Raw genomic sequence first — 23,104 nt, forward strand, 5'->3', positions numbered from 1 at the left:
AGGGTGGGTGGCAGAGGGAAAGGGAAAGGAATTGATTACTTTTCCTGCATAATAATTCCTGCATAATTCACAGCTGGTAATTGTGGGGTTTTGTTTTTGTTGGTTTCATTTTTTTGGTATGGGATCATTTGATTAATATCTATCTCTTCCAAGAGACCATCAACTCCACAAGGGAAGGGACTGTCTTGTTCCCTGTTATTTTCTCAGCACTCAGCACAAAGTCTGGTATATAGCATCAACCAAATACATCTTGCTGAATGACTGAATCATCTGGGGAATGTTTAAAACATGCCGATATCCACCTACCCTGAAATAAGATCTGCTATAAATCTCTCTTCTCTGAACCTCCGAACCACAACATGTGTAAGGATGGAGAGTAAGTAGTGGGGCTGGTGTCCATATTTTGTAAAAACCACTTAGGAGGTTCACTTCCATTTCTCTTCCCAAAGCCAATCAAGTGGATCCTTTAAATGCTTTAACCAAAAGTGTGATATGATTAATTTTTGCTGGCTGCATAAATAGGCCTGATGGCAGTAGGGAGGACTCAGAGGTGCTGAAGTGCTGGGACCAGTAAGGAAGCCCACGCTGTGACCAGGTAAGAAATGAGACGGGTCTGATTTAAATCTCTGGCAGTGGTGTGAAGAGGGAGCAGACTCAAGAGATACTCAGGACATAGAATCTACACAATTTGGTGCCCATTTGGACATAAGTGGATGAAGGAGTGAGACAGAGGGAGGAATCTAGGTTGAAGGTTGGAGTGAATATTAGTGAATAGGGAGGAGGGAAGAGTCTCTTTGAAATTGCTACATTTGAGATGCCTGTGGGACATGAAGGGACACTTAAATATTAGTGTTCTTCAAGAATTCTTGTGAACACTAATATTTAAGAAGCAGGTTAGAAAAAGAATTGTTGAAGGAGACTGAGAAGAATGACCGGAGAGGAAGAAGGAAAACCTGAATAGTGTCAGAAAATAAGTGATAATGTCCAACAGCGTCAAATGGTGCCTAAAGCTTAAGTTAGATGACATTAGTGATGGCAACAAGACCACTTTCTGTGGGGGCAGAAGCTGCCGGGTAGAGGACGAAGGAACCGGAGACAGCGAGTTTAGACTAATTTTTTCAAGAAACTTATCTGTGGAAAGAGGAGGGATGGTATGATCGAGCTGTATGTGAGGAGATTTGAGCCCGTTTACAGCTAAGACGTAGGGGAAGGGTTGAGCAGACAGGATCGCAAACATCTGCCCTCTCGCGCCATTTTGACTGCCTCCTCCTCCCACGTGACCGGGAGGCGGCCCGCGGAGGCCGGCCTCGCGGAAACTACAGCCCCCAGAAGGCCCCGCGGCGCTGGGGGGGCGGAGCCGAGGCCTGGCGCGCGCCCCGACGGCGCGAGCGGAAGAGCTGGAACTTTGAGGAGGCGGCGGATGCGGGGAGCGACTGTGCCGCCGGTAAAGATCCGCTCCGCGTCCTTGTCCTTCCCTCTCGCCGCACCCCAGGCTGGGGCTCGTTGCTTCCACTTCTCTCTCCACACTTGGCACAAGCTTTCTTTCCCCTTTGTTTGTTATCGGTGTTTTTCTCAAGTGAGGCGTGGGGCCGGCCCCCTCCTGGGGCGGAGGTTACTGGGAAGCTCCCGTCCTTCGACCCCAGCGGGCCCTGGGTTGCTGGGGACCCTCTCAAGGCCCTTTTTACTTCCCAGGGCTGCGTGCTCGCTTGGGGCCCTCTCCCCAGTTACTGTCTGCGGAGGGGCCGTTCCTTTCCTGGTTTCAACAGGTACTGAGCGGGGACGTGGCGACCCCTTTCTCTCCCCAGGGGTACGGGGCTGTGGACGGCGGGGGCCGCCCGAGACGACCCCGGCGCTGCCGGCGATTTCTCTGGAGCGAGTCTGCTGCACTGCCAGGGAGCCCCGGGCTGTGGGCTGGGAGTGAGCAGTCTAGCAGAGAGGGTGTACTTCCTGGTTTTCTTGGGCCGCCCTCGGAAAACTCCAGGTCCGATTTTTAAAGTTTCTTTTATCAGTAAAGCCTCCTCTCAGGGTTGAGTAGGGAGGAAGCACGGGATTTGGAATCTGATGTGCTGGGAGGAGTTTCGGGTATGTCACTTGCTAGATCTGTGGTCCTTTGTAGCACATTTACCGCAGCCTCGTTTTCCCAGTCCGAAAAATGGGGGTAATCGTCTTTGGCCTGCCTGCCTTCCGGTGTTATGGGGTTCAGCAGAAGTGACATGTGCGAGAAAGCACGTTTCAAATACAGCAAGCTCACTATCTTTCTGTCTACACACACACACACTCTCTCTCTCACTCGCTCCCCTCTTGCTTTGTTATAGCCGTCCTTTCCTCAGTGCTACACAGGTACGAGTATCCCAGAGAGCGCTTAATGTTCCTCACATGCGCTAAGCTGATGCCTGTCTCTAGATGGTCTGCTGTCTCTTCCCCGTTTTCAGATACTGCTTGTGCTAAACCTAGCTCTGATTCTAATACGGTACCACTATCCTGTGTATACTAGCTGAAACAAGAACTATTGGGGTTATTTTCACCTCCCTAGGTATATGTGTTCGGAGTCTGTGTTACCTTACAGTTAGAATTCAGAATCTAAACAGCCAATATTCCAGTCTAGTTTTTATTCTGGCTGTTCAGCTCTGAGACTCCAAGCAGGTGACTTTTTGTGGTATTTTTCCCCTTGTAGAGAGAGAGGATTTTACAAACAACTTTTTGTGGGTTTGGAGGTATAGTAATGAGGTAATCTTGTATTTATTCTGCAATCATTGGTTGAAGAATACCTGAATGTGGTTCTAAAAACAAAGAGGATGGCAGTACAGTGACTTAGTTGAATATACAAAGTTGAACAAATTTGAGTTCAAATCCCAGTGCTGTGACTTCTAGTTTATGACTTTTGGCAAATTATTTCTCCTCTCTAAGCCTGTCTTACTAATTTCTAAAATGGAGATGATAGCATTTACCTCACAAGGTGTCTGTCTATAAGGATTAAATGAGATGTGAATATAAAGTAGTGTTGGAATGAGTACGTGCTCATTATTTTGTTGCTGTTGTAATTGATGACTATGATGATGGTAAAAAATGATGATGATAATTTTAGGTAAAGTATTTTCTTGAGATTCCATTTCTTTTTTGTTGTTGTTTGTAAAATGAGGATAGTTATCCTTAACTGATAAACTTAAAAAAAAAAGCTGTAAATAGAAGTGCTCAGATTGCAGGGTTGTTTTTTTTAAGCAATTGCATTTTATCTAAAGATTATATTAGGCTATTTTTTACTTTTAGAGGTTTCCAAAATGCTCTTGTTGTTGGGGTGTGCTGTTGGACTGCTGCTTCATTTATAACCCATAGTAAGAATGCAGTTTTCTGTCTGTACATTGGAGCTTGTAGCAGAACAATTATCTGTGTTTATGACTTAGATATTGACTATTTACTAGGACAGAGTTGTGTTTTTTTTTTACATCTTTATTGGAGTATAATTGCTTTACAGTGTCGTGTTTCTGCTGTACAACAAAATGAATCAGCTATACATATACATATATCCCCTCCCTCTTGAACCTCCCTCCCACCCTCCCTATCCCACCCCTCTAGGTGGTCATAAAGCATCGAGCTGATCTCCCTGGGCTATGTGGCTGCTTCCCACTAGCTATCTGTTTTACATTTGGTAGTGTATGTATGTCCATGTCACTCTCTCACTTCATCTTAGCTCCCACCCCCACCTTGTCCTCAAGTCCGTTCTCTACATCTGCGTCTTTATTCCTGCCCTGCCCCTAGGTTCATCAGTACCGTTTTTTTAGATTCCATATATATGCGTTAGCATACGGTATTTGTTTTTCTCTTTCTGACTTATTCACTTTGTATGACAGACTCTAGGTCCATCCACCTCACTACAAATAACTCAGTTTTGTTTCTTTTATGGCTGAGTAATATTCCATTGTATATATGTGCCACATCTTCTTTATCCATTCATCTGTCGATGGGCACTTAGGTGGCTTCCATGTCCTGGCTATTGTAAATAGAGCTGCAGTGAACATTTTGGTACATGACTCTTTTTGAATTATGGTTTTCTCAGGGTATATGCCCAGTAGTGGGATTGCTGGGTCATACGGTAGTTCTATTTTTAGTTGTTTAAGGAACCTCCATACTCCATAGTGGCTGTATCAATTTACATTCCCACCAACAGTGCAGGAGGGTTCCCTTTTCTCCACACCCTCTCCAGTATTTATTGTTGGTAGATTTTTTGATGCTGGCCATTCTGACTGGTGTGAGGTGATACCTCGTGGTTTTGATTTGCATTTCTCTAATGATTAATGATGTTGAGCATCTTTTCATGTGTTTGTTGGCAGCCTGTGTGTCTTTGGAGAAATGTCTATTTAGGTCTTCTGCCCATTTTTGGATTGGGTTGTTTGTTTTTTTGATATTGAGCTGCATGAGCTGCTTGTATATTTTGGAGATTAATCCTTTGTCAGTTGTTTCATTTGCAAATATCTTCTCCCATTCTGAGGGTTGTCTTTGTCTTGTTTATGGTTTCCTTTGCTGTGCAAAAGTTTCATTAGGTCCCATTTGTTTATTTTTGTTTTTATTTCCATTACTCTAGGAGGTGGATCAAAAAAGATCTTTCTGTGATTTATGTAGGACAGAGTTTTACAGAGCATATTTTGTTGGTTCCCCATCCTCCCCACCTTTCTTTTTTTTAAAGCCAGAGTATTTGACTGTAAAAGTTCATTCTAGTGGGTAGTGTCCAGAAGATTTGGTGACCGTCATTTTTTTTTTTTTTTAATTAGAATTACTTTACTTAGAGGCATTAGAGCCAGTTAAAATTAAAGATTCAAGTCCTCAGTTGTACTAACCATATATCAAGTGTTCACTTGGGGCTAGGTGATACCATATGAGATAGTGCAGACGTGGAATACATCGATTATTTCAGAAAGCTCATTGGACAGCCTTGTCTTCACCCACCTGGCCAAAGGGGAAAAGCAAGTGAGCAAGTCTTGACCTGGACGTGGTACACATCACTTCTGCTCACTTTGGTCGGTTTGGACTCCCACACACTGGGGCCTGGTGTCTTACTCCATTCGGGCTGCTTACGTTTGGTAGTGTATATATGTCCATGCCTCTTTATCGCTTTGTCACCGTTTACCCTTCCCCCTCCCCATAACCTCAAGTCCATTCTCTAGTAAGTCTGTGTCTTTATTCCTGTTTCACCCCTAGGTTTTTCATGACATTTTTTTTTTAAATTCCATATATATGTGTTAGCATACGGTATTTGTCTCTCTCTTTCTGACTTACTTCACTCTGTATGACAGACTCTAGGTCTATCCACCTCATTACAAATAGCTCAATTTCGTCTCTTTTTATGGCTGAGTAATATTCCATTGTATATATGTGCCACATCTTCTTTATCCATTCATCCGATGATGGACACTTAGGTTGTTTCCATCTCCGGGCTATTGTAAATAGAGCTGCAATGAACATTTTGGTACATGACTCTTTTTGAATTATGGTTTTCTCAGGGTATATGCCCAGTAGTGGGATTGCTGGGTCATATGGTAGTTCTATTTGTAGCTTTTTAAGGAACCTCCATACTGTTCTCCACAGTGGCTGTATCAATTTACATTCCCACCAACAGTGTAAGAGGGTTCCCTTTTCTCCACACCTGATTCCTCCAGTTCCTTCTTTCGTTCTCAAAATTGCTTTGGCTATTCGGGGTATTTTGTGTTTCCATACAAATTGCAAAATTTTTTGTTCTAGTTCTGTGAAAAATGCCAGTGGTAGTTTGATAGGGATTGCATTGAATCTATAGATTGCTTTCGGTAGTAGAGTCATTTTCACAATGTTGATTCTTCCAATCCAAGAACATGGTATATCTCTCCATCTATTTGTATCGTCCTTAATTTCTTTCATCAGTGTCTTATAATTTTCTGCATACAGATCTTTTGTCTCCTTAGGTAGGTTTATTCCTAGATATTTTATTCTTTTTGTTGCAATGGTAAATGGGAGTGTTTTCTTGATTTCACTTTCAGATTTTTCATCATTAGTATATAGGAATGCCAGAGATTTCTGTGCATTAATTTTGTATCCTGCCACTTTACCAAATTCATTGATTAGCTCTAGTAGTTTTCTGGTAGCATCTTTAGGGTTCTCTATGTATAGGATCATGTCATCTGCAAACAGTGACAGCTTTACTTCTTCTTTTCCGATTTGGATTCCTTTTATTTCCTTTTCTTCTCTGATTGCTGTGGCTAAAACTTCCAAAACTATGTTGAATAAGAGTGGTGAGAGTGGGCAACCTTGTCTTGTTCCTGATCTTAGTGGAAATGCTTTCAGTTTTTCACCATTGAGGATGATGTTTGCTGTGGGCTTGTCATATATGGCCTTTATTATGTTGAGGAAAGTTCCCTCTATGCCTACTTTCTGGAGGGTTTTTATCATAAATGGGTGTTGAATTTTGTCAAAAGCTTTCTCTGCATCTATTGAGATGATCATATGGTTTTTCTCCTTCAGTTTGTTAATATGGTTTATCACATTGATAGATTTGCGTATATTGAAGAATCCTTGCATTCCTGGAATAAACCCCACTTGATCATGGTGTATGATCCTTTTAATGTGCTGTTGGATTCTGTTTGCTAGTATTTTGTTGAGGATTTTTGCATCTATGTTCATCAGTGATATTGGCCTGTAGTTTTCTTTCTTTGTGACATCCTTGTCTGGTTTTGGTATCAAGGTGATGGTGGCCTCGTAGAAGGAGTTTGGGAGTGTTCCTCCCTCTGCTATATTTTGGAAGAGTTTGAGAAGGATAGGTGTTAGCTCTTCTCTAAATGTTTGATAGAATTCGCCTGTGAAGCATCTGGTCCTGGGCTTTTCTTTGTTGGAAGATTTTTAATCACAGTTTCAATTTCAGTGCTTGTGATTGGTCTGTTCATATTTTCTATTTCTTCCTGATTCAGTCTTGGCAGGTTGTGCATTTCCAAGAATTTGTCCATTTCTTCCAGATTGTCCATTTTATTGGCATAGAGTTGCTTGTAGTAATCTCTCATGATCTCTTTTATTTCTGCAGTGTCAGTTGTTACCTCTCGTTTTTCATTTCTAATTCTATTGATTTGAGTCTTCTCCCTTTTTTTCTTGATGAGTCTGACTAGTGGTTTATCTATTTTGTTTATCTTCTCAAAGAACCAGCTTTTAGTTTTATTGATCTTTGCTATTGTTTCCTTCATTTCTTTTTCATTTATTTCTGATCTGATTTTTATGATTTCTTTCCTTCTGCTAGCTTTGGGGTTTTTTTGTTCTTCTTTCTCTAATTGCTTGAGGTGCAAGGTTAGGTTGTTTATTCGAGATGTTTCCTGCTTCTTAAGGTGGGCTTGTATTGCTATAAACTTCCCCCTTAGAACTGCTTTTGCTGCATCCCACAGGTTTTGGGTCGTTGTGTCTCCATTGTCATTTGTTTCTAGGTATTTTTTGATTTCCTCTTTGATTTCTTCAGTGGTCACTTCATTATTAAGTAGTGTATTGTTTAGCCTCCATGTGTTTGTATTTTTTACAGATCTTTTCCTGTAATTGATATCTAGTCTCATGGCGTTGTGGTCAGAAAAGATACTTGATACAATTTCAATTTTCTTAAATTTACCAAGGCTTGATTTGTGACCCAAGATATGATCTATCCTGGAGAATGTTCCATGAGCACTTGAGAAAAATGTGTATTCTGTTGTTTTTGGATGGAATGTCCTATAAATATCAATTAACTCCATCTCGTTTAATGTATCATTTAAAGCTTGTGTTTCCTTATTTATTTTCATTTTGGATGATCTGTCCATTGGTGAAAGTGGGGTGTTAAAGTCCCCTACTATGAATGTGTTACTGTCGATTTCCCCTTTTATGGTTGTCAGTATTTGCCTTATGTATTGAGGTGCACCTAAGTTGGGTGCATAAATATTTACAATTGTTATATCTTCCTCTTGGATCGATCCCTTGATCATTATGTAGTGTCCTTCTTTGTCTCTTCTAATAGTCTTTGTTTTAAAGTCTAATTTGTCTGATATGAGAATTGCTACTCCAGCTTTCTTTTGGTTTCCATTTGCATGAAATACCTTTTTCCATCCCCTTACTTTCAGTCTGTATGTGTCTCTAGGTCTGAAGTGGGTCTCTTGTAGACAGCAAATATATGGGTCTTGTTTTTGTATCCATTCAGCCAATCTGTGTCTTTTGGTGGGAGCATTTAGTCCATTTACATTTAAGGTAATTATCGATATGTGTGTTCCTATTCCCATTTTCTTAATTGTTTTGGGTTCATTATTGTAGGTCCTTTCCTTCTTTTCTTTTGTGTTTCTTGCCTAGAGAAGTTCCTTTAGCAGTTGTTGTAGAGCTGGTTTGGTGGTGCTGAACTCTCTCAGCTTTTGCTTGTCTGTAAAGGTTTTAATTTCTCCATCAAATCTGAATGAGATCCTTGCTGGGTAAAGTAATCTTGGTTGCAGGTTTTTCTCCTTCAACACTTTCAATATGTCCTGCCACTCCCTTCTGGCTTGCAGAGTTTCTGCTGAAAGATCAGCTGTTAACCTTATGGGGATTCCCTTGTGTGTTATTTGTTGTTTTTCCCTTGCTGCTTTTAATATGTTTTCTTTGTATTTAATTTTTGACAGTTTGATTAATATGTGTCTTGGCGTATTTCTCCTTGGATTTATCCTGTATGGGACTCTCTGTGCTTCCTGGACTTGATTAACTATTTCTTTTCCCATATTAGGGAAGTTTTCAACTATAATCTCTTCAAATATTTTCTCAGTCCCTTTCTTTTTCTCTTCTTCTTCTGGAACCCCTATAATTCGAATGTTGGTGCGTTTAATGTTGTCCCAGAGGTCTCTGAGACTGTCCTCAGTTCTTTTCATTCTTTTTTCTTTTTTCTGCTCTGCAGTAGTTATTTCCACTATTTTATCTTCCAGGTCACTTATCCGTTCTTCTGCCTCAGTTATTCTGCTATTGATCCCATCTAGAGTACTTTTAATTTCATTTATTGTGTTGTTCATCGTTGCTTGTTTCATCTTTAGTTCTTCTAGGTCCTTGTTAACTGATTCTTGCAATTTGTCCATTCTATTGTCCATTCTATCTCCAAGATTTCGGATCAACCTTACTATCATTATTCTGAATTCTTTTTCTGGTAGACTGCCTATTTCCTCTTCATTTGTTAGGTCTGGTGGGTTTTTATCTTGCTCCTTCATCTGCTGTGTGTTTTTCTGTCTTTTCATTTTGCTTATCTTACTGTGTTTGGGGTCTCCTTTTTTGCAGGCTGAAGGTTCGTAGTTCCTGTTGTTTTTTGTGTCTGTCCCCAGTGGCTAAGGTTGGTTCAGTGGGTTGTGTAGGCTTCCTGGTGGAGGGTACTAGTGCCTGTGTTCTGGTGTATGAGGCTGGATCTTGTCTTTCTGGTGGGCAGGTCCACGTCTGGTGGTGTGTTTTGGGGTGTCTGTAGACTTACTATGATTTTGGGCAGCCTCTCTGCTAATGGGTGGGGTTGTGTTCCTGTCTTGCTAGTTGTTTGGCATAGGATGTCCAGCACTGTAGCTTGCTGGTCGTTGAGTGAAGCTGGGTGCTGGCGTTGAGATAGAGATCTCTCGGAGATTTTTGCTGTTTGATATTATGTGCAGCTGGGAGGCCTCTTGTGGAGCAGTGTCCTGAAGTTGGCTCTCCCACCTCAGAGGCACAGCACTGACTCCTGGCTGCAGCACCAAGAGCCTTTCATCCACAGGGCTCCTTAATTTGGGATGATTCGTTGTCTATTCAGGTATTCCACAGATGCAGGGTATATCAAGTTGATTGTGGAGCTTTAATCCGCTGCTTCTGAGGCTGCTGGGAGAGATTTCCCTTTCTCTTCTTTGTTCTGACAGTTCCCAGGGGCTCAGCTTTGGATTTGGCCCCGCCTGTGCGTGTAGGTCGCCAGAGGGCGTCTGTTCTTTGCTCAGACAGGACGGGGTTAAAGGAGCCGCTGATTCGGAGGCTCTGGCTCACCCAGGCTGGGGGGTAGGGAGGGTCACGGAGTGCGGGGCGGGCCTGCAGCGGCAGAGGCCGGCGTGATGCTGCAGCCTGAGGGCGCCGTGCGCTCTCCCGGGGGAGCCGTCCCTGGATCCCGGGACCCTGGCAGTGGCGGGCTGCACAGGCTCCCCGGAAGGGCGTGTGGCTAGTGACCTGTGCTCGCACACAGGCCTCCTGGCGGCAGCAGCAGCGGCCTCAGCGTCCCATGTCCGTCTCTGGGCTCCGCAATCTTAGCCGCGGCTCGCGCCCGTCCCTGGAGCCCTCTCAAGCAGCGCTCTTAATCCCCTCTCCTCGTGCACCAGGAAACAAAGAGGGACATAAAAGTCTCTTGCCTCTTCGGCAGGTCCAGACCCCTCCCCGGACTCTCTCCCGGCCAGCCGCGGCGCACCAACGCCCTGCAGGCTGTGTTCACGCCGCCAACCTCAGTCCTCTCCCGGTGCTCCGACAAAAGCCGGAGCCTCAGCTCCCAGTCCCGCCCGCCCCGGCGGGCGAGCAGACAAGCCTCTCGGCTGGTGAGTGCCGGTCGGCCCGATCCTCTGCGCTGGAATCTGTCCGCTTTGCCCTCCGCACCCCTGTTGCTGTGTTCTCCTCCGCGGCTCCCAAGCTCCCCCACTCCGCCTCCCGAAGTCTCCACCCGCGAAGGGGCTTCCTAGTGTGTGGACACTTTTCCTCCTTCACAGCTCTCTCCCGCTGGTGCAGGACCCGTCCCTATCCTTTTGTCTCTGTTTAGTTTTTTCTTTTGCCCTAACCAGGTACGTGGGGGGTTCCTTGCCTTTTGGGAGGTCTGAGGTCTTCTGCCAGCGTTCAGTAGGTGCTCCGTAGGAGTTGTTCCACGCGTAGATGTACTTCTGGTGTATCTGTGGAGAGGAAGGTGATCTCCGCGTCTTACTCTTCCGCCATCTTCCCGGAAGTCCGACCGTCATTTTTGAAAGTGGAAACACTTAGTGACAGGTGCTGATGGTGGCACTGGTGTGTGTGTGTATCTGTAAGGAGTGAGAGTTCAGAGAAACCAAGGAGGAATGCCTAATAGAGAAAACTGATGTGTTGGTCAAAGCAAAGTCTTAGAGTTAAGAATTGAAATGTTTACTTTTCATTCCTTCAGATGCTGTGTTGACTACAAGATGTCTGCAGATGCAAATGTTTCCTTTACTGTCTTTCTTGATGTGGTTTTCCCTGGCTCTGCTTTGCCAGTTTCATCCTGACATATAGTTAAGAATCAGCAAGGTAACTATTTTTTTTACTACAGACTTGTGTATAAACTATGACAGTAGAGAGTCATTTCCATTAAAATCTACTTTGTGTGCAATAATGTGTTATTTTTTCCTTTATGTTTTAAACATTTTTGTTCTTGATTGGTGTTTACTTGAGTTTTTGGAAGGTAGACCCATTTTCAGGCTTAGTGAAAGATCGTATTATTATTATTACTATATTTAATTTTATTATTATATTTTTTCTTATAGTCATGAATTTTGGTGATACATATATATTCATTCCCAAAATGCTTCACATGATCACTGTATTTTTTTGTTAGTCAAGGTTAAGTTTGTTGACTGTGACCATTGAACCCTGAAAAACAGCAAAATTAATTGGCTAATATTTTTGAATCTGTGACCCTGTCCTCATTAGCTCCATAAGCTCAGTGTTCACAAAATATCTCACCAGAATGAATGATAAGACTGGTATATTGTTGATTTGGCACCTGTGCACTCATTAGATATCGTAGAAGTAAATGAACTAGTGGCAGAAGTAAAGGTATATATTTTTAATTATAAACCTATAATACAAGAGTAGCCGTCACACTATGTATAAAACTGGTCACCTGTAGGATGCTTTGACAATCACTAACCTGAACTATAATTTAGACGTTTCTTTTAGTTGTTGAAGTGTACTGGTTGCAGGCTTCCCACCCACAGGAGAAGTGAGAAGAAATGGAACTAGGCTGTTCATGTCTTGAAAGAGAACCCTACTTCTACTGTGCCACCCACCGAAAATGTGCTCTTACCTAGTGGGGAAAAACATTTAGAGTTTTCTGTTAATGAGCCCAGTAGGATGGATGAAGCCCTGGTAACTCCTAAGAGCTTATTGAATTACAGAGAAATTCCAGTTGTCAGAGGTTTAGATAGGAGAGAAGTTATAGGGTATTGCTTTGCAGCGGTAAGCCTGCATTTGAAGAGGATTTTCTCCTCTCAGTAAAAACATGGACCAGTTTCTCCCAGTTTGTGGTGTGTATTTTTCACGATCTCATGCTAGCCTTCTGTCTAGTTTTTCATTCTTCCAATTTGCTCTTCAGTTTCATTACTATCTATTGTCCCTCTTGTATCTCTTTTTTTTTTTTAAGTCAAACATGGCTGGTTTTGGACTAGGGATAAAAACAGACAAGCAGAGAAGCCCTGTTGGAAACAGCAGATTCTGGTGTCTAGTATTCTGAGGTTCCCAAATAACACGGGTTAACCTGTGCATATGATAATGGATTTCTGGAATGGGCAAGTGGCTGACAGTTCATGACTGTTTAACCTGGTGCAGAGGCAAAAATATGGGCAAATGGTGTGTGGTGCTCCTTAATATCAGGTTTGCCTCTAAGGAAAAAATATGTGTAGTGTTAATACTGGCTTGCATCTGGGCTGTTTCAAGTTCTTTGCCATGGAATACCAGAAGAGTATTAAAGAAAGAAGGGAAGCACTTGGATTTAAATCTTCATCTCTCAAATTTATACCAATAATCCTGTTTGTTTTTCTTTATCATCTGTAAAATAGAGTTAATAATATCAAGCCTGCTTATTTATAAAGATTAGAGGGAAAAGTTAACAAGAATTTCTTGGAAATTGGGTAACTATAGGGGAGAGACTTATAGAAAGGCAGAGTCTGAGAGGGGAAAACACACACACTGGGGTGGGTCACTTAGGGAGAGATAGAAAGAGGAATACACACACACCAAAGGCAGAGAGTTAGGGTCAGTCAGAGATAGAGAGGGGACATTGGAAACACAGAGGGACAGTCAGACTGAGGCATTTAGAGTTAGAAAGAAGGGTAATCAGAGATGTAGAGAGAAGGGCTGACTTAGAAATGACAGGTGGATGCAGGGAGGGAGCTGGAGAAAGAGAGACTGTGAGGGGGAACAACCAGGAGGGCATGACCAAGAGATGGGAGCTTATTGAGTTAGTTTTTGTCTGTTATTTGGGGAGATCTTGTAGACATTTGTAATTAGCCAGGAAAGGGAAGAAATGCAGATATTAATAGTAAATCAAGAAACATATTTATGCAGTTTTTATTACACTAAAATTTTCCCTTAAACACTAACTTTATTTTGCATATTAAACATATAAACACCAAGCCAACTTTTGTTACAGGCTTGTTGACTACTTACTTGACCCCTTCATAGTATAGTTTAAACACATTTTAAAAAATGAAATAAAATGGTTATTTTCTTTTTTAGAAATATTTCTTCTTAAAAATATCTAATATATGCTTACTGTAGAAAACTTGGGAGATACAGAAAAATTTAAAGAACAACAAAACTCATAATCTCGCAATCTAAGCAACACACAATGAGGCCTGCATTTTTCATGTTTACTTACAGTCTTTTTTTTTTAGGTATTTATTAAAGCTCTTCTTCTTTCCTAACAGAACCAAAAAGCTGTTTATAAGTCCAAAATCATTTTTTAAAAATTAATTAATTAATTAATTAATTTTTGGCTTCGTTGGGTCTTCATTGCTGCATGTGGGCTTTCTCTAGTTGTGGCGAGCAGGGGCTACTCTTCATTGCGGGCTTCTCATTGTGGTGGCTTCTCGTTGCAGAGCACGGGCTCTAGGCGCACGGGCTTCAGTAGTCGTGGCACGCGGGCTCAGTAGTTGTGGCACACAGGCTTAGTTGCTCCGTGGCATGTGGGATCTTCCCGGACCAGGGCTCGAACCCGTGTTCCCTGCATTGGCAGGTGGATTCTTAACCACTGTGCCACCAGGGAAGTCCCCCAAATCATTTTTAAATTAACTGTTTGTGGTGGAGTTAACTTTATATTCCTATTTTGGCACTTAGGTACTTCCATAAACTATAGTATTTGTATACCTATTTTTATTTCCTACCTCCCTAGGTTAGATTAATAACTAGGCTATCTGTTATTCATATTTGTGTTTTAGACTAACCAAGTGTCTTACATATAGTAAGTACTCAATATATTTGAGATGAATTGTTAAGTTCTCTAATTAGAAACTTTCCTATTTAAATAGTTCTGTCCAATTTCTCATCGGCAGACTGGATCTTCCTTAATGTTGAGAAAAGCTTGATTTTAGGCTGTGTGTGTGTGTGTGTGTGTGTGTGTGTGTGTGTGTTTAATATGAAGTTACTGAACTAGGAAAGGGGTGCTTTTTCCGGTCAGCTTTCGTTATGTAGCAAGCTACTCTGAAATTTAGTGATGTATCAATAAAACAGCCTTTTATTATGCTATGGATTCTGCCAGAATTCAGACAGGGCAGTGTGGAGATGGCTTGAACCTTAGCTAGAAAGGCTTGAAAGCTGGTGGTAATTTTGTGGCTGGAAACTAGAATCTGGAGCCTTCTCCACTCATGAGCCTCATGATTGAAGTTGACTGTCCCCTGGAACACCTGCATATGGTCTCTCCACATAGACTTAATTGGGCTTCTTCACAGCATGGTGGCTGTGAAATTTTTGACATTGAGTTGTACGAGTTCTTCATATATTTTAGATATTAACTCCTTATCGAACATATCATTTGCAAATATCTTCTCCCATTCAGTAGGTTGTCTTTTCATTTTGCTGATGCTTTGCAAAAGCTTTGCAAAAGCTTTTGAGTTTGATGTAGTCCCATTTGTTTATTTTTGGTTTTGTTGTCCTTGCGCAAGGAAACAGATCCAAAAAAATATTGCTAAGACTGATGGCAGAGAGCATGCTGCCTGTGTTTTCTTCTAGCAGTTTTATGGTTCAGGTCTTACATTTAAGACTTTAATCCATTTTGAGTTTATTTTTGTATTTGGTGTAAGAAAGAGGTCAAGTTATATTCTTTTGCATGTTGGTGTCCAGTTTTCCCAACATCGTTTATTAAAGAGACTATATTTTCCCCACTGTGTATTCTTGCCTCCAGTGTCATAGAGTAATTGACCGTATAAGTATGGGTTTATTTCTGGGCTCTCAATTTTGTTACATAGTCCGGTCAATCTTTGCAATTCTTCCCATTCTACTAGATGAACTGTATGTTGAGGAATGCAAAATATAGCAGTATCTATTTGAGGTTATTAGGGCTTCAAGCAAGAGGAGGATCTTGAAGGAAGTGATAGAATGACAAATTGACTTGAGAGGACAGAAGAAAATTCCACATAGGGTGATGAGACGTTAGAAGCCAAAAAGTACAATATATGTGAACTGAATGAGACAAAAAGGGTATTTTAAAAATATTGCACAAATGGAAGGTTTGATTTTACTGATGATGATGAGTAGTAAAGAGATGTGATTTGTCAGGCTTACATGTCTGTGGGGGTAATGAAGAATTAATGGGAAGCTTTGAAGGCTAGGCTGAAGAACTTAGATTTGATCCTATAGATGATGGTATTTTTGTTGAAAGTCATATGATGAAAACAGTATTTGAGAAAGGTTGTCCTGGTAGCTTTGTGGGATAACGTCAAGCAGGGAGTGGCTGTAGGGTATCTCAATAGGACAATCATGGAATAATATGGAAATAGAAAACATGATAGCTCTTGTGAAGGAAGAGCAGTAAGAATGGGGTTAGAAAAGCTGAAAGAGTCGGAATACCTCAAAGTTTTGAGCCTGACAAATCAAGTGTATCGTGGTGTCTTTTTTTTTTTTTTTGCGTTATGCGGGCCTCTCACGGTTGTGGCCTCTCCTGTTGCAGAGCACAGGCTCCGGACGCGCAGTCTCAGCGGCCATGGGTCATGGGCCCAGCCGCTCTGCAGCATGTGGGATCCTCCCGGACTGGGGCACGAACCTGTGTCCCCTGCATTGGCAGGCGGACTCCCTACCACCGCACCACCAGGGAAGCCCCAAAATTACCAGTAGATAAAGATGTTATGGACATGAAGTCTTTTTTTTTTTTTTTTTTTTTTTGCGTTATGCGGGCCTCTCACTGTTGTGGCCTCTCCTATTGCGGAGCACAGGCTCCGGACGCGCAGGCTCAGCGGCCATGGCTCATGGGCCTAGCCGCTCTGCGGCATGTGGGATCCTCCCAGACCGGGGCACGAACCCGTTTCCCCTGCATCGGCAGGCGGACTCTCAACCACTGCGCCACCAGGGAAGCCCCAGGTGTCTTTTTTTTTAAGATCTGTTTTGATGTGGACCATTTTTAAAGTCTTTATTGAATTCGCTTCTGGTTTTTAATGTTTGGTTTCTTGGCCTCGAGGCATGCAGGATCCTAGCTCCCTGACCAGGGATTGAATGTGCACCCCCCCTGCATTGGAAGGTGAAGTCCCAACCACTGGACCACCAGGGAAGTCCCTATTGTGGTGTCTTGATAATGACATTATCTGAGAAAGGATCTCAGATAGGTCTAGGGAGAAAGATAATGAGTTCAACTGCTAATACAAGTTTTAGGTATTGGATAATTTGAGTGGCAGTTGAAAAAATCTGGTGCTTTAAAAATAAAGAACTTAATAATATAAATGAATGCTGTCCCTTTGAAAGTAATCCATTTTTAAGACCATGCATTTATTTTAGCAAATAAATATTCTTTGGAATTTGTCTTTTGGAACTGCTTTCAGAACCAATAGAACCATATAAGAAAACCAGTCTCATTACTTTATGGTCATATCTTTTGTGCCCAAGAGTATTATCTTGCTTGATCACTCATCTTATTTACCATTTTTATTTCTAAGTGATATTTGACAGTTCCTAAAAGTTAATCTGCAGAGACATGAAATTTATTACCATGGTGAATATTTAAATAACTATCATCGTTGCTGAGGACAACCTTAAAAAGCTGTGACAGCATCCTTAGAAAAGGTGGTAGTGCATGCTGGTTAAGAGGGTGGGTTCTGGAAGCCTAGATTTGAATGATCTCTTTAGTACATTAGTTCTGTGTATTGAGTAAGTTACTTAACTTGTCTGGGTCTCAAGTTTCCTCATTTTTATGATGAGGATGGTGATAATATGCCCTACTTCATAGGATTATTGTGAGGGTTGGCTCTTAGAACAATGCCTGGCAAATATTAAAAGCTCAGTAAATATTAGCTGTTTATTACCATCACAACAACTACCACTACTGCTACCACCACCACTTTGGCTATTTATCTTTTTTGTTTTAAAAATCACTTGTGTTCCTGTTTAATTATGTCTTGTACAAATGGAATGATAGACAGCTGGAGATAAAAGTAGACCTCAAATAAATGATCAGACATATAGTGATGAAGTTTTATAGAATGTTTGACCTAGAACTTAGTGGGAGGAGAGCAGAAAAGACCAAGGATGGAATATTGGGGAATATTCATAGTAACGGAGTGGGAGGCAGAAAACGAGCCGGCAGAAGGGCAGTGGAAGATTGTTTAGAGAACAAAAGAAAACAAGGAGTGTACATTAGTATAGAAGTTATATTAATTAGGATTAGATTTGTTTGCAACCAAATAACAGAGACTTAAGCATGATAGATTTCATTTCTCTCGATGTCATGAATTCCAGAAGTAGTCTAGGACTGTTGTGGTTTATCATGGTGTCATGTTGTTGCTCCACTGTGCATGGATTCACTTGATGGTCTAAGATGGCTATTGGAGTTCCAGCCTTTTCATCCACGTTCGAACCAACAGAAAGGAGGAAGATAAGAACATATCTCCCTCCCTTTAAGGATACTTCCTAAAAGTTATATATACCACTTTTGCTCATATTCCATTGGTCACATAGTCACATCTTCCTGCAGGAGAGGTTGGGAAATGTAAATTATTTTGAATGGTCAGTGCCTGGGAAGAAAAAACAGGAACAATAAGGATAATCCAAGGGTAGCTAGATGAGGACTATCAGGTAGATAACAGAGTTAATTGTCTTTAGGATAGTTTAATTCATTATTGGTAATCCTTGTTAAGAGTTTCAGTACTTGGTGAAACTATGAGTATGAAACTACTCTTATCAAATTGCATCAACAGTACTTTATTTTTAGGGTATAATCCCTTCATGAATCCCTACTTAATTAGGATTATCAGTCTCTTATAACGAAAAAGATTATGGGTATGTATATATACGTGTGACATAGACATATATATTATATATATAATGTATATATCGTCTTACTTAACATTAGTGTTTGCCAGAATTTCTTCATATGGCAGCAGCATGCAGTAAAATTGATGATAATTAAGCCTCTGATATCTTTCTTTAGTTGTTTTCAGCTTCTAATTTACCTAGCCTTCTATCCACTCTCCAATTTGGTTGTTTTGGGCCACTGTTTTTAATCTGTCTCTGTCCTTTTATATTACCACTCTCTCTCACTGCTGTTAATACTTCCCAAAATAGATAAATGAGCATATTTAATTAAATGTGTTATTTGCACTGTCCTGATCATTAATCAATTTGTAAGTAAGGTCAGACCTACAATCTTCCTAGTATTACCATGACTGAATTCTCTCTATCCACTAAATTGGTAATTATTTGCTTTAGAGTTTTTTTTTTTATTTTTAAAGCTTCCATATTTTGTATGTTTATGTTCTTTTAGTGTTGGAAATATGAAGGTCTTCTAACAAAAAGGGGACTATGTTTTCCCTAGGATTTTTGTCCCTTTCAATTGAAAATGTTTTATTTATATATTTTTGAACGATGAACAATATATTTAAGATAAGAAATTCATATGTTGCTATTTATATTTTGTCAACAGACATATAGTTTAAAATAGATATAGTTTAAAAAGGGTTTGTAACAAAATATAGTGAATAGTTACTGTGTCATTCCTGCCCACTCTCTCTAGTCCTCTCCCTAAAGGTAAACACTTTCAATTCCTTAAGCTGTTCCTTCTGGCATTTACAAATCTCCGTGTTTTAAAATAATATGTGTGTAATGCTGTCTTTTGATTCACCAATTTATTCATTATATGTTGTGTTTCTGTTATGATAAAGTTTTATTGTTCTTATAAATTTATTTATTTATTTATTTATGGCTGCATTGGGTCTTCGTTGCTGCGAGCGGGGGTTACTCTTCGTTGCGGTGCAGTGACTTCTCTTGTTGCGGAGCACGGGCTCTAGGCATGCGGGCTTCAGTAGTTGTGGCACGCAGGCTCAGTAGTTGTGGCTCACGGGCTCTAGAGCACAGATACAGTAGTTGTGACGCACGGGCTTAGGTGCTCCGTGACATGTGGGTTCTTCCCAGACCAGGGCTCGAGCCCGTGTCCCCTGCCTTGGCAGGCGGATTCTTAATCACTGTGCCACCAGGGAAGCCCAGTTTTATTGTTCTTAAACCACAATCACCACTGCTACTCCTCCCCTGGCCTCGCAGTTTCTGTTACAATATTTGGTTAAATCAAATAGTTAATGTTGTGTTTACATTATGTCTGTGCAAATTTTATTTGCTTATAGTGTCTTAAATAGTGGCCTCTAAGTGCAGTTTTCCACAAGGTCAGTAACAGTAATCTGTCATTTCAAATTTTCTTTCTTTTTTAAAAAAATTCTTGGAAATTTCTCTTCTGGAGACTTTCTTTGTCCTCCTGTCTGAGCCTACTCTTTGGGCCTGCTGCACAGCTCTTTTCCTGGGATGATTTTCCTTTGTTGTCATCCTTAGACTTTTCTCTGTTTTGGATATGATTCCCAATATTGTTGGAACTCTTATCTTCTTCATTCTTCATTTACCCTCTTGCTTGAGTGGAGCACATCCTCTAGTAGTTGTGTTGTATTAAAAAGATGGTACTATGGCGGAGAGCCTGGGGATGACTGCCTTCAACATGCCTGTCTCTGTCGCAAAGCTTTAATCTGAAATGGTTGCATTCTACTTCTAGTTCACAGTTAGCATCCTGGAATTCCCATTCACCAATATTCCTTCACTTCTCTCTTGTGTTGGATATCCTGTTTTCCATATCCCGTGTCTTTCTTTGTTTTGATTTATGTATTTGATTTATGTGCCAAGTACTGTGCTAACATCTTTCTTCTGTTTAATTCATGTTGACATTATTTCACACTACAGAAAATTACAAGAATGAACAAAAAATTTACCCAGATACCCCAAATGTTGCCACTTTACTGTATTTCCTTTCTCTGTCTCTTCCCCCCAACCTGCAATATTTGTTTCTTGAACTGTTTGAGAGTAAGGTACAGATATATTCCCCTGTATACTTAAATACTTCAGAGTGCATTTTCTAAAAACAAGGACATTCTTGTATGAATGCACAGTACAGTTGTCAAAATCAGGAAATTAACATTGATTTAATATTATTATGAAGTCCACAGACTTTTTCACATTTCACTCATTGTCCCAATAATGTACTGTTTTATAGCAGAAGGAAATTCTGGCTCATGAAGTGTATTCAGTTGTCATGTCTCTTTAGTTTCCTTTAATCTGGAACATTTCCTCAGTCTTTGTTTTTGCATGAAATTGACATTTTTGAAGAGTACAGGCCAGTTAATTTGTAAAATGCTTGTAATTTGGGTATATCTGCTGTTTTCTCATTTCTGGCACGAGTACCACAGGAGTAATGTTATGCTTCTCAGGGCATCATGTCAGGAGGCACAGGATGTTGAAATATTAGTAATGTGATCTTGGATCACTTCATTAAGGTAGTATCTGCCAGGTTTTCCACTATTTTTCCTTTTATAATTTTTCTTGGTGGTAAAATATACATAACAAAATTTTATCACTTTAACATTTTTTTAATTTATTATTTTTTTAACATCTTTATTGGAGTATAATTGCTTTACAATGGTGTGTTAGTTTCTGCTTTATAACAAAGTGAATCAGTTATACATATACACACGTTCCCACATCTCTTCCCTCTTACGTCTCCCTCCCTCCCACCCTCCCTATCCCACCCCTCTAGGTGGTCACCAAGCACCGAGCTGATCTCCCTGTGCTATGCGGCTGCTTCCCACTAGCCATCTATTCTACGTTTGGTAGTGTATATATGTCCATGCCACTCTCTCACTTTGTCACAGCTTACCCTTCCCCCTCCCCACATCCTCAAGTCCATTCTCTAGTAGGTCTGCATCTCCATTTCCATCTTACCCCTAGATTCTTCATGACCTTTTTTTTTTTTCTTAGATCCCATATATATGTTAGCATACGGTATTTGTTTTTCTCTTTCTTACTTCACTATGTATGACTGACTTTAGGTCCATCTACCTCTCTACAAATAACTCAATTTCGTTTCTTTTTATGGCTGAGTAATATTCCATTGTATATATGTGCCACATCTTCTTTATCCATTCATCTGTCGATGGACACTTAGGTTGCTTCCATCTCCTGGCTATTGTAAATAGAGCTGCAATGAACATTTTGGTACATGACTCTTTTTGAATTATGGTTTTCTCTGGGTATATGCCCAGTAGTGGGATTGCTGGGTCATATGGTAGTTCTATTTGTAGTTTTTTAAGGAACCTCCATACTGTTCTCCATAGTGGCTGTATCAATTTACATTCCCACCAGCAGTGCAAGAGTGTTCCATTTTCTCCACACCCTCTCCAGCATTTATTGTTTCTAGATTTTTTGATGATGGCCATTCTGACCGGTGTGAGATGATATCTCATTGTGGTTTTGATTTGCATTTCTGTAATGATTAATGATGTTGAGCGTTCTTTCATGTGTTTGTTGGCAATCTGTATATCTTCTTTGGAGAAATGTCTATTTAGGTCTTCTGCCCATTTTTGGATTGGGTTGTTTGTTTTTTTGATATTGAGCTGCATGAGCTGCTTATAAATTTTGGAGATTAATCCTTTGTCAGTTGCTTCATTTGCAAATATTTTCTCCCATTCTGAGGATTGTCTTTTGGTCTTGTTTATGGTTTCCTTTGCTGTGCAAAAGCTTTTAAGTTTCATTAGGTCCCATTTGTTTACTCTTGTTTTTATTTCCCTTTCTCTAGGAGGTCGGTCAAAAAGGATCTTGCTGTGATTTATGTCATAGAGTGTTCGGCCTATGTTTTCCTCTAAGAGTTTGGTACTGGCACAAAAACAGAAATATAGATCAACGGAACAGGGTAGAAAGCCCAGAGATAAACCCACACACATATGGTCACCTTATATTTGATAAAGGAGGGAAGAATATACAGTGGAGAAAAGACAGCCTCTTCAATAAGTGGTGCTGGGAAAACTGGACAGGTACCTGTAAAAGTATGAGATTAGAACACTCCCTAACACCATACACAAAAATAAGCTCAAAATGGATTAAAGACCGAAATGTAAGGCCAGAAACTATCACTTTAACCAGTTTTAAGTATACAGTTCAGTGGGATTAAGTGCATTGACATTTTGTTTGTAATTTTGAGGCATCTTTGCAAAAATACTTTGAGATTTTATAAATATCCTGTTACTCCTTGAACTTTTACTCACTAACTTTAGTATCCATTGGTGATTTCTGCCTGAATCATTTTCATGATGGTTCCTAAATGGCGATTTTCTAATTCCATCATGTCTAATACACTTATTTATAATACTTTATTTCATTATTTATTTTGACGCTGTTCCTGATTTGGCCAGTGGGAGCCCCATTCAGGCTGATTCCTGTCTCCTTTTGCCTTGCCCTTGTCATTCTTGGAGCACTTCCTCACTTTTTACTACAAGATGTTCTAGGCTTATCTTGCACTCTTCCAGCCTGAGTCCTGCAATAAGTTATTTCCTCAAAGAGCTCTGGTTTGTTTTAGTAGAGAATGGCTCTATAAGCCAGGTACTGGACTCTAGATGTCCATTGACAGTGCTGCTGGGTGTCAGTATCATTGCCTTTAGGCCCTTTCAGTAGACATCTAGGAAATAGAAATATGTGATATGTGTGTGTGTCCACTCACGCTCATATACATCTTCATCTGTCTACTGAAAGCAATGAGTTTATATTGATACCTCTGATTCCAGTCCAACACTACAGGGTTTATTCATTCTGTATTTATAACTCCCTGTTCCAAAAGTGAGAAACCTGCCCCCATTATTCATGTTTTTACTTATTGGCCTAATCCTGGAATACCAGAAAATAGTTTAAG

At 40.6% G+C, this 23,104-nt stretch overlaps 1 protein-coding gene across 2 annotated transcripts in view; it reads left to right on the forward strand.

Moving 5' to 3' along the window:
• Positions 1–1,375: 1,375 nt before the first annotated feature.
• Positions 1,376–23,104, forward strand: part of R3HCC1L (R3H domain and coiled-coil containing 1 like) — a 93,638-nt gene continuing 71,909 nt past the window's right edge. For both annotated transcript variants that reach the window (XM_060126475.1, XM_060126474.1), the window contains exon 1: positions 1,376–1,444. The gene's annotated coding sequence lies outside the window, so the exon portion shown is untranslated. The remainder of the gene's footprint in view (positions 1,445–23,104) is intronic.

Source organism: Lagenorhynchus albirostris, chromosome 16 (assembly GCF_949774975.1).
Source record: "Lagenorhynchus albirostris chromosome 16, mLagAlb1.1, whole genome shotgun sequence".
NCBI lineage: Eukaryota > Metazoa > Chordata > Mammalia > Artiodactyla > Delphinidae > Lagenorhynchus > Lagenorhynchus albirostris.